This window comes from Trachymyrmex septentrionalis, unplaced genomic scaffold (genome assembly GCF_001594115.1).
Source record: "Trachymyrmex septentrionalis isolate Tsep2-gDNA-1 unplaced genomic scaffold, Tsep1.0 scaffold59, whole genome shotgun sequence".
Lineage (NCBI taxonomy): Eukaryota > Metazoa > Arthropoda > Insecta > Hymenoptera > Formicidae > Trachymyrmex > Trachymyrmex septentrionalis.
In genome coordinates this window covers 362,257-377,379 of record NW_017305767.1, presented here as the reverse complement: position 1 = coordinate 377,379, position 15,123 = coordinate 362,257, and the positions used below count along the sequence as shown (strand labels likewise).

At 32.8% G+C, this 15,123-nt stretch overlaps 1 protein-coding gene across 1 annotated transcript in view; it reads right to left on the bottom strand.

The window, feature by feature from the left end:
* The window catches only part of LOC108752198 (lachesin), a 393,798-nt gene that overhangs the window by 71,827 nt on the left and 306,848 nt on the right, over positions 1-15,123 (bottom strand). The gene's annotated exons all lie outside the window — the stretch shown is intronic.

The window sequence follows — 15,123 nt, the reverse complement described above, 5'->3', positions numbered from 1 at the left end:
TTTTTGACTTGGACTATTTTAAGAAAACAATAATTTATTTTTTACACCTTTCTCTCTATTGATAATTTACATATCTCAACTTTAAATGTTTGTATATCACATCATTTTATATTTCTTTCTCTACTGTATTAACGTTCGCATATACTCGTATACGTACTTGTTGTCTAAATGCAAATATATTCCATACAAATCGACTGTTAGTCGGCTGTCCGTCGGACAGAGAAGAAGTGGACTTGAGTTAAATGAATATCAACTTTTAGTCAACTAAAAGACGACAAATGCCTCAACATAGTCAGCTGTCAGTCAGCCAATGTAGTCGATCTTATATGACTCTAAAGGCCGGTTGTTCTTTTGATAAATTTTACCTGTTGGGTAAGCAAGATTATCCAATCACATGCGCGGATTACTAGATTTATCTCACAGGTAAAATTTATCAAAAGATGGAACAACCGGCCCTAAGTCGACCTTATCTTAATAAAATCTAAATGTCAATTTGAAAATCGTCTTAAAGTCAATGAAGAAATATCGACTATCAATCGACGAATAGCTAGGCGTGTAGGATGCAATATAATATGTTTTTATTATCATAAAAACATGATAATAGTACGATAAAGGTACAATAATCACAAATAAGTTAAATGGAAAAAATGACGTATTCGATAATTCCAGCATTCCATTTCGCTGTCGTTGCATAAATTTTGCAAGGTGTTCAAAACATCCTGTTGAAAGAACACCGTCGGATTTGCGCGTTGCAAGATAAAGAATGGCCCATCCCCCATCTCCAAGTACTATTGACGAATGAATTTTCAAAGTGAGAAGTGCAAAAGTTCGTTTTATGTTTTACCACGGTGCTGTTAGAGCGACGCTGGCTCGAGTAAGAAAGATCGAATGTTCTACTGATACGAAAATAGATGAGATGGCCGAGCGTCTCGTTAAAAACGGGATTTGAAAAGTTTTTTCGTCGCGACTTGCGAGTTGAAAGATCAATGAAACTTAATTAACACAGTTGCGGCCTATCAGTAACGTAAAGCAATTATTGGAAATGTCGGAAACGTAATGAAAATAAGATGATATATGCGTGAAAAGCTATCGCGCATTGATAATTTATATTTGTATTGGACAATTCATTAATGCCTTAAATTATTATAATTTATGTTATTACATGCGTCGATGCGTCAATAAAGCAATGCGAGGAATTACTATCAAATTTTTAAATAACGATGCTTATTTTTATAACAATACGATTCATCGAATTAGCGTTGCGAGAAAGATTGGATTGCATTTTAATTGGTTTTATGTCGAATAGGATTTTGGATTTTGAATAGTTTGATTGAAACTAAAATATCTGTTTATAGTTTAAAAAAAACTGACCTATTATTGCAAAAAAAATATGTAAAATTACAATTGTAGTGGATAATTTTGACCAATTATAGTGGGCAATTTTGGTAACCCATTTTTTTCTTTCTTATCTTTCAGTTTTAAACGTCAAGTAACCTGCTATTAAATTTAGTATATATTTACACACACGTAAGTAAAAATTACAACTCACAAATAAAATTATTCTTCTTTATAGTAATTATACAATTTGCAAAAGTAATTTTATAATTACGGTTATAATAAGTTAATGAATTTACCAACAAATAAAATACAAATATTTTTTTTAAATCTATGTCGATCTGTACAAACATATGCAAATTTAGTGATATTACCATGTTGTATATTTATATATGAAATACATTAAATAATGAAATTGTTTTAACTTAAAACACTTAAGTTTATTTATACCAATTATATTTTGACTTCTTCCTTCTTTAATGTACAATATAACCCTTCTGCATTTATCTATCGTTGACTTCTTATTTTCCACTGGTCAAAGGCGTACACTCCACACAACATACTTTATACAAGAGACGTCAACATCTGTATGATGTAGAGTCATCTTCTGAACGTCTTTAGGACATCCCTTGGAGATCTGTGTACTACTTGTATATAGGATAGGTCATCATCCGTCAGCTGTCTCAAGATCTCTGTCGTTTTCTTCTTTACCTTAGTAACAAAACGTAAAACGGGTTCCCTTGAACATAGATTTGACTTTAGAGAAAAAAAAAAATCACATGATGTTAAATCTAAGTATGGAAGGTGTTTTAGAAGTGTAATCTGTTTCTCGGTCAAAAACTGCCTCATAGAGAGTGCTGAGTGGACTGGAACATTGCCCTGATGTAGGATGAAAAACCTATTTTTCTACAATTCTGAGCTCTCTCTCTCTCTCTCTCTCTCTCTCTCTCTGAGTTACTACAAACAAGTTTTAGTAATTCTGAGAGAGTCACAGAAGAGGCAAGAATTGTAAAAAAATTGTTTCATCCTACTATTAGGACAACTTTCCAGCCAGCACTCTCTGTGAGGTTTTGGTTCGAGAAACAGATTACACTGCTATAACATCTTCATATTCGCCAGATGTAACACTGAGTGTGATTTCTTTTTTTTTCTCTAGATTCAAATCTCAAGGGAACCGTAAGGATTACATAAGGAAGAAAATGACGGTGTTGAGACAGCTGAATAATGAACTACATCATATCTTTGACTCACGATAAATAAGAATGTAACAATGTATACAATGTGTCTCAAAATAATCGTCAAATATTTTATGGCAGAGCGGAGGTAGAGCGGACTAAACTAAGTCGAAAAGTTCTTTACTCAAATATCTACCTGCTCATGAAATATTTGGCGATTATTTTGGGATATCCTGTAGATGCAGAAGGATTGTATATTAAAGAAGAAAGAGGTAATCATCGATACAAATAAACTGTCATAGCATCGGTCTCGTTATTTAGTAGATAGATTTTGTATTACAAAACTTTGTACTTTACATAAAAAATATAAAATATACTATTGTTATTGTTATTTTTCATGGAATATAAAATATTTACACAATTAGAGATAAAAGTATTAATTTTTATAAAAAAATGCACGTTTAGATATTGTATTTCTATAAATTACATAATTGTGCATATATTCATGTAATTTTAAATGCATTTCTTAAAGTGTACATAATATACATTCTGGATAATTTATGCAGGACGATCAAATGAAGACTGCGTGTAATTGCTTTAACATATCCATCCGTGAAGGCTACGGCATATAAGTTTACGCTATTCTTCCGCGATTATCTCGTTCAACCGATATCTTAAAGAACATATTCTTTCCGCGTCGTTACGCGATACGATCAGTCAATGCAAGTCGTGTCCGGAACGTCTTTGCGGCTCGTTAATCTCTCTTCAGCGACGAACTAAGAAGCGCCCATGGAAGAGAGTTGTAAGATTTCTTCCTCAAACACATTTTCCAGTTAGCCTCTTTCTTCGCTTTCGCTCGGAAGAAAATTTCCTCACGCAATATCCACAACAAGTTTGCACGGGGATGCGATATAATTTTCATCGCGCCATAATGCACAATAAAATATTCCTTATGTGGGGTTTCTTATCTAGAAAAGATACTCATAGCGTCGAATTTAATAACGACTCGCCGTCTCGTCCGTGAAGTCTTGCAGAGACGTCGTATTTATGTGCTTGGTCTCACAAAGGAGACTCTAAAACGAGATTTGATAGCAAAGACAGGATATATCGAAAAGAAAAAGTTTAGACCTTATAGTGTAGAGTCCGCAATGATATAAATGCACAAATAAGCGCGTTTTAATAACGATAAAATTATAGTGGTGAGCGATTTGCATTAACAAATAAGTTTGGATCAAGCTTCGATTCAGATTTCACATTTGTAGTTAATAATTAAATTTGGATCTCAAAAAATTTTTTAGAAAGATGTTTATGCAATATTTCTCTATTCAAATTGTGTTTATCTTAATTTTTTAGTTCCATAACGCGACCCATTCTATTATGTTTTCTAAAAAAGGTCTGTGGCTACACAAGAAGAATATTTTCTACCGAATCGAATTATAAATCTTGCGTCACAATAATAGAAGAAAAAAGAAAGCAAGATAACGGTAGATATCGAGAAACGCTTTGCTTCGTAATATTTTCTACGAGATAGAAGTGGGTTAATGGCTAGCTTTTGTGAAAATTATCATGGCGTTTCTAATTGCGGTCATATTGGCGCAAGTCCAGCACCGAGAGTGTCTGCGATCCTGCCAAAATGTTGATTATGCATCCTGACCAGTCATATGTTGAACAAACATGTGTAAAAGTGTAAAGATACATGTTACAAAGATTGTTCAGTCTAGTATCTTTCAGTCTAAAATTCTCTTTGTAAGAATCTTGACAAAAATCACGATTAAACGTTCACCAATTTATCTTTATCATCAAATTAAAATCATAAAATTAGCAATTACAAGCAAGTAGTATATATAGGCTTTCATTCTTATGTTATTAATATAATTTTTGTAATATAATTATGTAATTTTAATTATTATCAACAGAATTATATTAAGTTTTATTCTTATATTATTCTTATATTATTTTTATTCTTATTTTATATTTATAGTGTTTAAAATTTAATTATATGTATCTGCAACGAACCGATGTGCTCTGTTAATAATTGTTCCCTTTCAAATAATACTTCTCGATGTTTCGTTCGTGGATACATTCTAGTGCTTGCACTCACAATCCTGCATCGCAGGTCCTGATCCCTTTTTAATCAATCTCATATTCTTGTTAGCTCGGCCACGTACAGGATCTGCACCGCGTAATTTAGTTGGACGCGCACGGGCTTTAAAAACTAACCAGGTCAGCACGTGCAAACAACGCTGATTTAGAGGAAAAAAATATTAGAGGATGAAGTGAACTATTGTGAATTTTTATATGTAAACAATAAATAATAAACAATAAATGCGGAGTAATACAAAAAACATAAATTTATATTTCAGCGTCGGATTTTAAGGTCTCGTCCAGTTTCATACATTTTTGATAAAAAAAACTTAAACATGGGGGATATTTTTAATGCGACAAAATTAAACTTTTAAAATTAGTTTAAAAGATTATGATGTAAAGTGTGAAATGAATTTAGGAAATTTTTCGATAATTCTTGTAATGTTAATTATATTAATTATATTATTCGCTTACATTTACGATAATTACTTGTTACTCAATAATCACAGCTGATGGAGACACTGTGTGTGTTGAAACGTACTATATTTTTTGAGATAAACATCCTTTATGTTATCTCTGACTATCATATTAAATTAAATTTATATCTAATTAAAAAAATTTGTTTACTCGTTTCTTAGTTTCTGTAATATTTTTTTTGCACGCTTATGAGCTTATTTATTAACTCCTCATATTTCATTTTTCTGCAAAATACTGGAAATTTTTTCGTGGCTTATAATGTTTATTAAATTACGATATGAGCAGAGAGATTCTACCGTGCTAAACCGGCGTTTGAATACGTTTGCCTGTGGCAACTTTCAGGCGCATAGGTGAACTCTGTGCAGATTAAGAAGGAAGCTAAATATGTATGCGCACGGCGTGGGAGTGCTCTTTAGCAAGACGAGAAGACGTCAAAGAAAACGCGTAAGAGAGATTCGCAATTCACCGATGGGCCTTCACACGTCTTCGACATTACGCTTTGTGAGTCGCTCTAATTCTAATTGATACCATCCCTGCCTTCGCCAAAAAGCATTTCGCGCGCATCTTATTCGGAGAATTCGAGTAAATTGCGATTTGAACGATATTATTTTTCTCTCTTATATGCGACGTGGCTACATCTGAATTATAATAAGCACACAAACATTTAATTAATAATATTAATATAATTATTACCCATCAAGGATGGCTGACATGATAGAATTAAAATACTTTGTTAAATAGAAAATATTTCTCTGATTTGCCCGTATTATTAGTTTAATTTGGTAGTTTTTAAATATTTTTTACGTACATATAAATTATAAGAAGATTGTTCTGAAAGATAACAGAATCCGTCGCAACTGCACGGACAGTTTTATTGAAAAATCTAAAATTTTGATGGATACAGAAGATATTGGAAACTCAAACTGGTTGTCAGAATATTAAAATTGTTTGCAGCATATTGCTCTTTTGATTTTTGAGTTTCCAACAAAATTATTTTGATAGTCCAACAGAATTATTTTCAGATTTATATACAGTTAAATTTTAGATCTTTCAATAAAATTGTTTTTTTTTTATGCGTAAAACGAGTTTCTCTCAACATATACTAAAAAAAAGAATTTAGTGTTTTCGTTTAGTTAAGGCATATTTAATAGTAACCAAATATTTTGTTTATAACAAAAAGAAATTTGAATATACCCGACTAGAAATTGGCCCGACATATCATAAGAACGTGATTAAGAAAAAATATATTTTTAGAGACATGTGATCAGGAAATATATTTTTTCTGCTTTGTAAATAACATAAATATTTATAAATAATATAAATAGCTTAGTTTGCATAAAAATACAGCTCTGTGCAGTACGTTTTAACCAAAAATTTTCGTCTATACGTTTCAACTAAATTTTTTGTTGTTACAGTAAAATTGTCATAGAACAAAATATTCTTCCTAATGTACATATATTCTGCACTTTTTATGCTCATATTTTATTACTTTTAAAACATTAATACTATATACGTATAATTACGTAATCTAAATCTCAATTAAGCATTAGATACGGTTGACAAAGTTTATTTTACGATTCGTCTCCTTTGCGAATTTCTTTGCTTCTAATGTTCTAGACTGTAACGAGAGTACTGAGTTCATCTGCCGATCTCTCACGGGACGCATTCTGCAGGGAGAGGGTTGGCTTTTGATAAAAAGTATCATTTAGCGGACCGTAGTGGCACTCATAAACTCACTCCCACGTCTTGCCAAGATTCGTTGGCTGCACAATGACGCGCTCACGAACGCATTCACCACATTCTCTCCCCGGAAGTTTCACCCCGCCGGAAACTGTTACGTCGTGCAAAATGCTATGTCGCAGCCCCTGCGACCACTTCGTGGCAATCATTCGCAATATCATCGTGTTGTCACGTGGAAACAAATTACCGAGGTATAATTTATCGTCGCGTAAAATGTTGCAATAATTATCGTGCGAATCTTGTGGCTTGTAGTAATTAATTGCAACAATTATTGCACGCGAGCTGACCAGTAAATAAGAAAGACGCTGACTATTTCTTCCTATACAAGCGTTTTGGTGTTCAAACAAATATTGCAATGTGCTTTTTTCAGTATTTAGATTAAAATTGCAGCATTTGCTCGATATATTATGGAAACGAAGCATACGATACGCGTACGTTTAAACAGATTTGAATGCTAAATCGTAATGTAATAATCACAATGCTGGTGGAAAACTAATACTGACATAATTGCGTCTAATTAATTTCGCATACAAATGAATCTCACTGGCGTGTGCTGCATTGACTATTAGTAAAGTAAATAAACCTGAATACGGAAGTTCCGCGCGCATAATGATAAACGGCAACGGCTTATTACTAATCCTATGCGTGCACGCGGTTGAACTAATTACGTAATCGTATTTATCTTTTCACGATTCTATTAAATGATGTAACAGAGAGAAATCGCCTTATCCAAATTCTCAGTTATTTATCGGAATACCTATAATGAATATGCTGACATCATATAGGCATTTAATTTTAAACTAAGAAATTTTTATTTTAACAATTATAATTTCTACAATTAATCAATGCTGCGAACTAAAAAATTTTAATTTTTTCTGGCGTAGAAAATGTATAAACATTGCATTTCACTAAATACTTTGTAGATAAATAAAAACAGTTTATAACAATTATGCGTAAAACTTTGAATATATAATAATGTATAGAATTTTCTGTGGAGCAACTTGTTAAACAAATGTATGTTAATTAACAATCAAAATAGATTTACTAATTAAAGTACTACATGTTTATAATGAAAATTGTTTTCAATTTGAATATAATATTGATATAAAGTAACAGTGATGCGCTTAACGGGATATATATAACGAGAAGGTAAACGTTCATCATTGCCATTTTACGGGTTTCGCAATTTAGGATCACGACGCGATACATTCGCAAATAACAGCCTATTATATCCGAGTGTAAAACTACGCGTACATTAATAATTACTCACATCATTTCGGCAGCGTTTTGCGAGGCTCCAGCCGATTTAATCGTCGCTTATATTATTTATAGCGTGCCATTATATAGTTTCTGCGGTGAATTGCGTCGCTGCGTGATTGCGTGCGACAAATCTCGCAACACATTGACTCGAACATGAGTGATTTGGAGTGAGGATTTCGCCTCGCATTCGCGGTTTCAGCCGCGCGTTTTCCGCGTAAATCTCCGTATAACGCGAATGCTTAAATCACGCTTGGTAATCATCGCTGCGATGGCCATTACGAGCACGACATTCGTATACAGTGGTTAAAGCTTGATATCTGAAAAATAGCTCGCGTGACCACTTCAATTTTTCGTCGGCACATAATAATTGACTAGCTTCCAGAGTGAATAGAGAATATAGAAACAAAGCTCGTATTCCTTTTCGTATTTTACCGATATTAAATTTAGAATACAGCTTTATTCTCATATATACATTCGTAATATTTCTGATAAATAAAAATGTCTAGCGAATAACAAGTAATTACTTTTCATTCAATTTTAAAATGGAAAATATAAATATTTTATATTGAAAATTTTTCTTTTTATATAAGAATTGATTGAAAGTCCAATTTATTTATATAAATCATAAATAAAATAAAGAGAATTTAAATGTGTTTTTACGTGTATTTTGCACTTTTGTACATTTAATTTATAAAAATGATTTTGAACTAACCATTTGAAAATAAATTGTAGCAGGAGCCTTTATTGTAAGCGTTCTCGGGTTTTTTTTAGTAATGACTTACTTGTAGAGTGCCTGGTAAATCGTTGTAAATGAAAGTAATTAAACTTTTTACGAGGAGTAGAAATTTAACTTAAAATCCAACTGCGCTCTCGCCGGTGCTGCGAGAATGTCGACACCGTGAACAATTAAGAATAACACTGATTTTCGAGAAAAAGTATCGTTTTTCAATTTAAGCATCCTTTTTATCGTTTGACAAGTTGTTTAATGCTTTCTTTTAATCACCATTACTTTTGAATCCTTCTAAATTGCTTTAGAAAAAGAAATATTTAGTATAGTATTATATTATTGACATAAGAATCAATTTTTACTGAAGTAATTAACTTTTTCAATTATTTTTTCACTTCTTAATAGTTAAAGAATTAAAATGATGAATAGTATAAATTCTTCGAACACACATCATTGTCTACAATATATTTTCTTTTGAATTCTTCCTTTTGCCGCTTCGAACATTTTTGTTCATGACAGCTTCGTTCGCGTGTTATAGAACGTCAATTCTAGTCGGAGTTACCGCAGGTTGATTAACACTCGAAACGAGATCCTATGCAATTTTTTTGGGGAAAGCCGGAAAGGCACTCGATTTTGGGAGACATGACGCGGGGGCGCGAGCAAAACGAGAATGGCGAACTTATACGAGGAAATTGCTGTGGGCACGTAACGAAATTTGTCAGGAGATGAGATTTTCAGCGAGGGCAGTTATGTACGCCACGAGAATAAATGGCGGCTCGGTGGAAAACGAGTTCTCTGTGGCCGCTAACAATAAAGACGGAAAGAGAGAAAAATAAAAGAAAAAAACGACAGAGCGTGTCCGTTCCGCGATGATGGCGAAGATTTTTGAATAAGTTCTTAAATTTCCGTCGATAGAGGACAAGCCGTTCGTGCAGAGCACAGAATACGGGAGAAGGGATCTTTCTCTTCATTTCTTTATCACGGTTTTAGCTTCCATTCAAGTTCCAATCGGATTTGTAGAATGGCCGGATGTGGCAATTGCTGCCGATTCGTAATAATTAGTGATGAAACGATATTACGTATACTTATGAACGTTAATGCGAACGAAGGAGAAAGAATCGCCGTGTCGTGTATACGGCTTTGAAAAGAATTCTCCTTTAGATGGGAAGATATAAGCCCGTATTCAGAACGCGCTAATAACGAGGCTAGCGTGCATTTAGCGTATAGTTCACGTTACATATATAGAATTTCAGAAATAAAAACGTGTATTTATCGATAAAAACGTGTTCTAAATACAGGCCATAGAAGCTAGACTTAAGTAGATAGACGTTCAATATACTATATATATATATAAAAAAGTACTATAATAAGTAATAATAAAATTAATGAATCTTTTTTATGTGCATTTTTTATTACTATCTATTATACAATGCTTTTTTTTTAAATGAGGGCTTTTATTATATATAATAGAGCGTAAAGTATACCTAAGTATCTTAAGAACTATTTTTATTTTTAGCAAATGTCGAGCAAAATGTCGAAGAAAGTAAAAAAAGTTAATACCACATATGATATTTTATCTTTTAAAATGTAATAAAAAAAGTGTATAAAATATTAAATTTGTTTAATTTACCGTTATTAGATTTCTCTGTCTTGTCACAAACACTTCTTTTTGAGTGGAAATTAACGCAGAAATTTTTTTGTTGGGATAATAAAGAAGTTGCATAAGAATTAGAAATGCAACTTTCAGTTGCCTTTTCGTGAAACTTTGATACAAACTTTGAGTCATTAATCTGTCAATCGAGCGGATCTTAATCGCATACCGGAATTGCCGCTTGATAATTACCGTTACTTCGTTAAAATTTTATTAAAAGACTACTTTGTTACACTGATTAGAGAAGAGAGCCAACAAAGAAATTAAGGTGCTCCGCTTTACGTTTATTTCATTTCTTAACGGGAAATTTGATACCTCGTCCGCGTTAATCTTTTATTACAACATCTTTAATAAGTTTCTAAGAATTAACGGTAAGATGAACGGATCGTGTAAGCAGAGAGCATAATACGCTATGCAAGAACGTTACACGTTATAAGAAACGACAGCGAAGTTTTTACGGTATAATGCAGCCATTAATAATGTTCTTAAAGATTATACCGCTATTATTAAATGTCAACGTTATTTCAATAAAGTAAGATATAAATGTATCCACTGTCTTTTCAGAAAAAATTTTGCATGTTAGCTGTTTCTGAAAATATAATAATTTCAAGAAAAGTAATTAATTGAAAAGCAATATATACAGATTTTCTGTTAATATATCCGTATTCCTGTAAATATAAATAATAAATAATAAATTTTATAAATTCATTTTTTTCTTGATATTATTATTAATTATGCGAATATCTTCTACCAAATTCGGCTGTAATATCAGCATAATCGCGCGATATATTTCAAATTATATATTATATATATATATATATACATATAATTAAAAAAGAATTTATCTTTTTTATGCAAGAGGATCCCATCTCCGCATTTTATAATGGAGGTATCTCGGAAGAAGTAAAATTTACTTCATATTTTTACATCAAGCGGACTTTATTCTTTGTTTAAGAACTCTCGCAGTGAAGTGCCGCTATCGTCAACAAAGACGTTGTATTGTTATGCAAAAGATAGATACCATGTATACTTGAAAAAGGATCGCGCGTTTTAACGTCGGCGTAGCTCCCGTTGGATTATTAATTGAAGAGCTTCTTTCGAGGTCATTGCATAGATGATCAAGAAAGAACGGGCGCGATGATAATTATTACATCACCTTCAACCGGTAACCCGGATTTTATTGCACGAGCGCTTTATTAAATTGATTGGAGGAGGATTGGAGGAGAAGAAAAAAAATGCGGAAATTCTTGCGCGAGCATATCGCGCCATTCAGAGACTCCATTCGCTTAAAACTGCTCTGTCTCGCGCAATTTGCTTCATAAATGTGCGAGCGGCGAAGTGTCTGACCTGCTTAAAACGGGAACTCGAATTTTTTTCCTTGCAAAAGCGGTGGCTCCAAGTATTCCGCTGAAAGATGACAGAATGTCGATAATGAAAAATCGAAGACAGAGAAGACCTTATAAATTTATCGATATCTTACTAAATCGATACTTGCACAATAACGATATTCGTGTAAAAATATCGTTGTCAATTCTCTACAGTAACAATGATAATAATAAATATTAAAGAGACATATTATACTATAATATATATTTCAAATAATTCAAAACTTTCAGTTAAAGATTTCGTATTATTTTGTCTGTCCCTTTAATCTAATCCTTTTAATATATTCTTTAATTTGAATAATTAAGTATTAAATTAACTACTCAAAGTTTTCATGATGTATCTTGCCACGCTATTTTTTTACAAGAAATGCAACTGTCATAAAATACATTGCTAAACTTACAAATGAATTTTTACTAGAAATTTAATATGCAGCTGCCAAGACCGAAGTCAACATCTTATGAAATTTTGTATGTATTTCCAATACATAAAAAAAAGTACCTTATCTCCGCTATTACAATAGAAGGATAACTTTACTGTTATCGCGATATCTAGACGATATATTCTTTATTTTGGAAAGCGCAAATATTTGGTAATTACAATAGATTTAGAATCTGTCAAAGATGAATTTACCAAAGTAAAATTCCTCTTATTAACAAAAAATTGCGTCTGTGTGCAAATTTTATATTAATACTATTTTATTAAAAGTATATTTGCAATTTGTATTCCCTCTCTCTCTCTCTCTCTCTCTCTCTCTCTCTCTCTCTCTCTCTCTCTCTCTCTATCGGGAAACAGGATACTGCAGTGCTGAAATAATATTGCACTCGATTCGTTTGAGTTTTACTTATTGCTTTATTTATTTGCTTTACTTAGCTTCATTTATTTCATAGTATATCTCTCTTTCAATCGTGACAGAAAATTCCCAGCTGAAATCTCACGACAAATTTTTTGATTAAGAGAAAGAATGAGGTTGGCGATACGCTGTCTGATATGATATTTTATTTCGACACCTTTTTTCAAACATCGATTTCAGATAGAAAGAACAGAGTATCTTTTTTTTCGTATGCAACGAAATGCTTTTAGCTCGAAAGACGCGTTTAGTGATGTGCTGATAGAAGACGATGGTCTCAATTTTTCTGAAAATTAAAGATTGCGAGAGCTGATATTCTTACAAGAAAGAGGCGCAATTATTATGAAGACGAAAGAAAGACCTTCCTTTCCGCAGTACTTTGCAAGACTTCTTTATATTACTGCGTCGATTTCAACTTTATGTTGCATTCTGCGTAGAAAGTCGAAGGAACCAATGCAAAAAACGAAAATGCTTTGAATATCTCGCGACCTATTTTCTATTAACTCTCTAAATGGAAATTTTCTTCAAAATAAAATTTTTCTTCAAACTTTCTATTAAAGAGATAAAATAAAAAGATAGATAATGTCGAAAATTTCCGTTGAAAAACATTTCAGATACGTACTTGTACATATCTGAAATGTTTATCTCCATTTGTTTCTGAAGTAAAAGAAAAACTCTTAAATGCATTCAGTTAAATGCATAGGAAGTTCTTTCAACTGCCATGCGAATGTATTACATTTAGTATTGATGCTATCGATCAGTAAACGATAAATATGTTAATACATAGATTCAAAACATATTTAATATTTCAATGTTCTGTTCCAAAATCGTTCGAAGAAAATAAGTAAAATAATAAAAATTAATGTATTAATCCTTTATGGATGAGCGAAGGAATTGATATAAAAATAAATATCCCTATTTGAGATTTTTATTTTTCCCTTTTTATTTTTATATCATTCGATATGTTTTACTAAAATCTGAGATAAAAAATAAAAATTCGAAATAGTAAATTCAATATTGCGAACAGAGTTTTAAAAAAATAATCTGATAAAACTCAGAGTATTTTTAATTGGGAAGTCAACATCAAGTTCCTAGTTTCGATTATTTAAAGCTCATTAGTGCTACGCAAACAGAACTGATTTTCAAATTAACTTCTAAATTCTAATTATGAACTTTGTAACACTATTTCCTCTTTTGACGTTTTCAGACTACATTTAAATATAGTAATCAAGAACCTTTTAAACCGAGTTTCATGATAATCAGATTATTTTCTTAAAACATGAATTTTCCTAAATCCTTAAAAGATTTTCTTAAGTTTCTTTGTTAGCTCCCGTCCTCAAAGAGTTAATAAGTACAGAGTGAAGAGAATCTGACCTCCTAGCACAAATATTGCATTGATACATCTCTGATAAAGATCTTTACATTGACGTATATTTTGTGATGATATTTCTCGTCTTCTTCCGAGTCTTTCGTTGTCAGGACAATTTCCGCCGACTGAGATATTTATCTCTCTTCTATCACCTCGCACGACGCAGCCCGTCGATCACTGATTACTCTTTGTACCATTTCCGACATCTGGCTGAATGACGGTCGATCGACAACGCAAACGCGCGAGCATCCTATAGGCCCTGCGGAATTTGCGCTTCTTTGTTGCAATTTTTATGCTGATCCGCCGATGGATGAGGCTCGTCGGCCGCTTTGCATGTTACGCGGAATCTCTTCTTGTCATCCTTCTCGCCCTTCCGCTCCCTTCCGCAGCACTTCCGAACTGCGGGTGAGGTGCACTTGACTATGATGAGGCCGGCTTTATGTTACAGCCTCGGCATAAAGGCATCTGGGGAAGCGTGACTCGATTCTACGATGTCTTCAACGACTCGGTTGTTCCCGCGTGCAATGAACCCAACGGAGATTTAAACTTTTGCAGATGCTACCACGTTGCATCGCGCAACACACTAAATTATCGCCGTCGTAATTCGAGCTGCGGTTCGATTGGTACCCGATCTTTCTTTACTGAAAGTTCGAAGAAACGTGATCGGTTGTAAACCGAAAAGAATCGCACGGGGCAAAAGCGGTAAATGTAAATAAATATATTTTTGTTACTCGCTAACATTTCGAAAAAGCACATTTATGACGAAGAAACCAACTTTACGTCGCGTTTATATCCCAAAGCCGCCTTCAGAGCGTGACTGGATTTTATGATGTCGAACGATTCGGGTCAACTTACACCAGGCAATTTAAACTTCCGTGCTATGCAGCACGTTGTACCGCAAAATAATATCGTGTTTCATAACAAATAAGCGGATACCTGTTAACTGAACTTTGTACTGTTTCAATTTCATATAGATAAATTCGCGTTAAATTTCAAATACTTACAATTTTGATATAGTTCAAAATCTTGCCGAGCTGGAATAAAATATCGAAAAATATTACTACAGCGAAT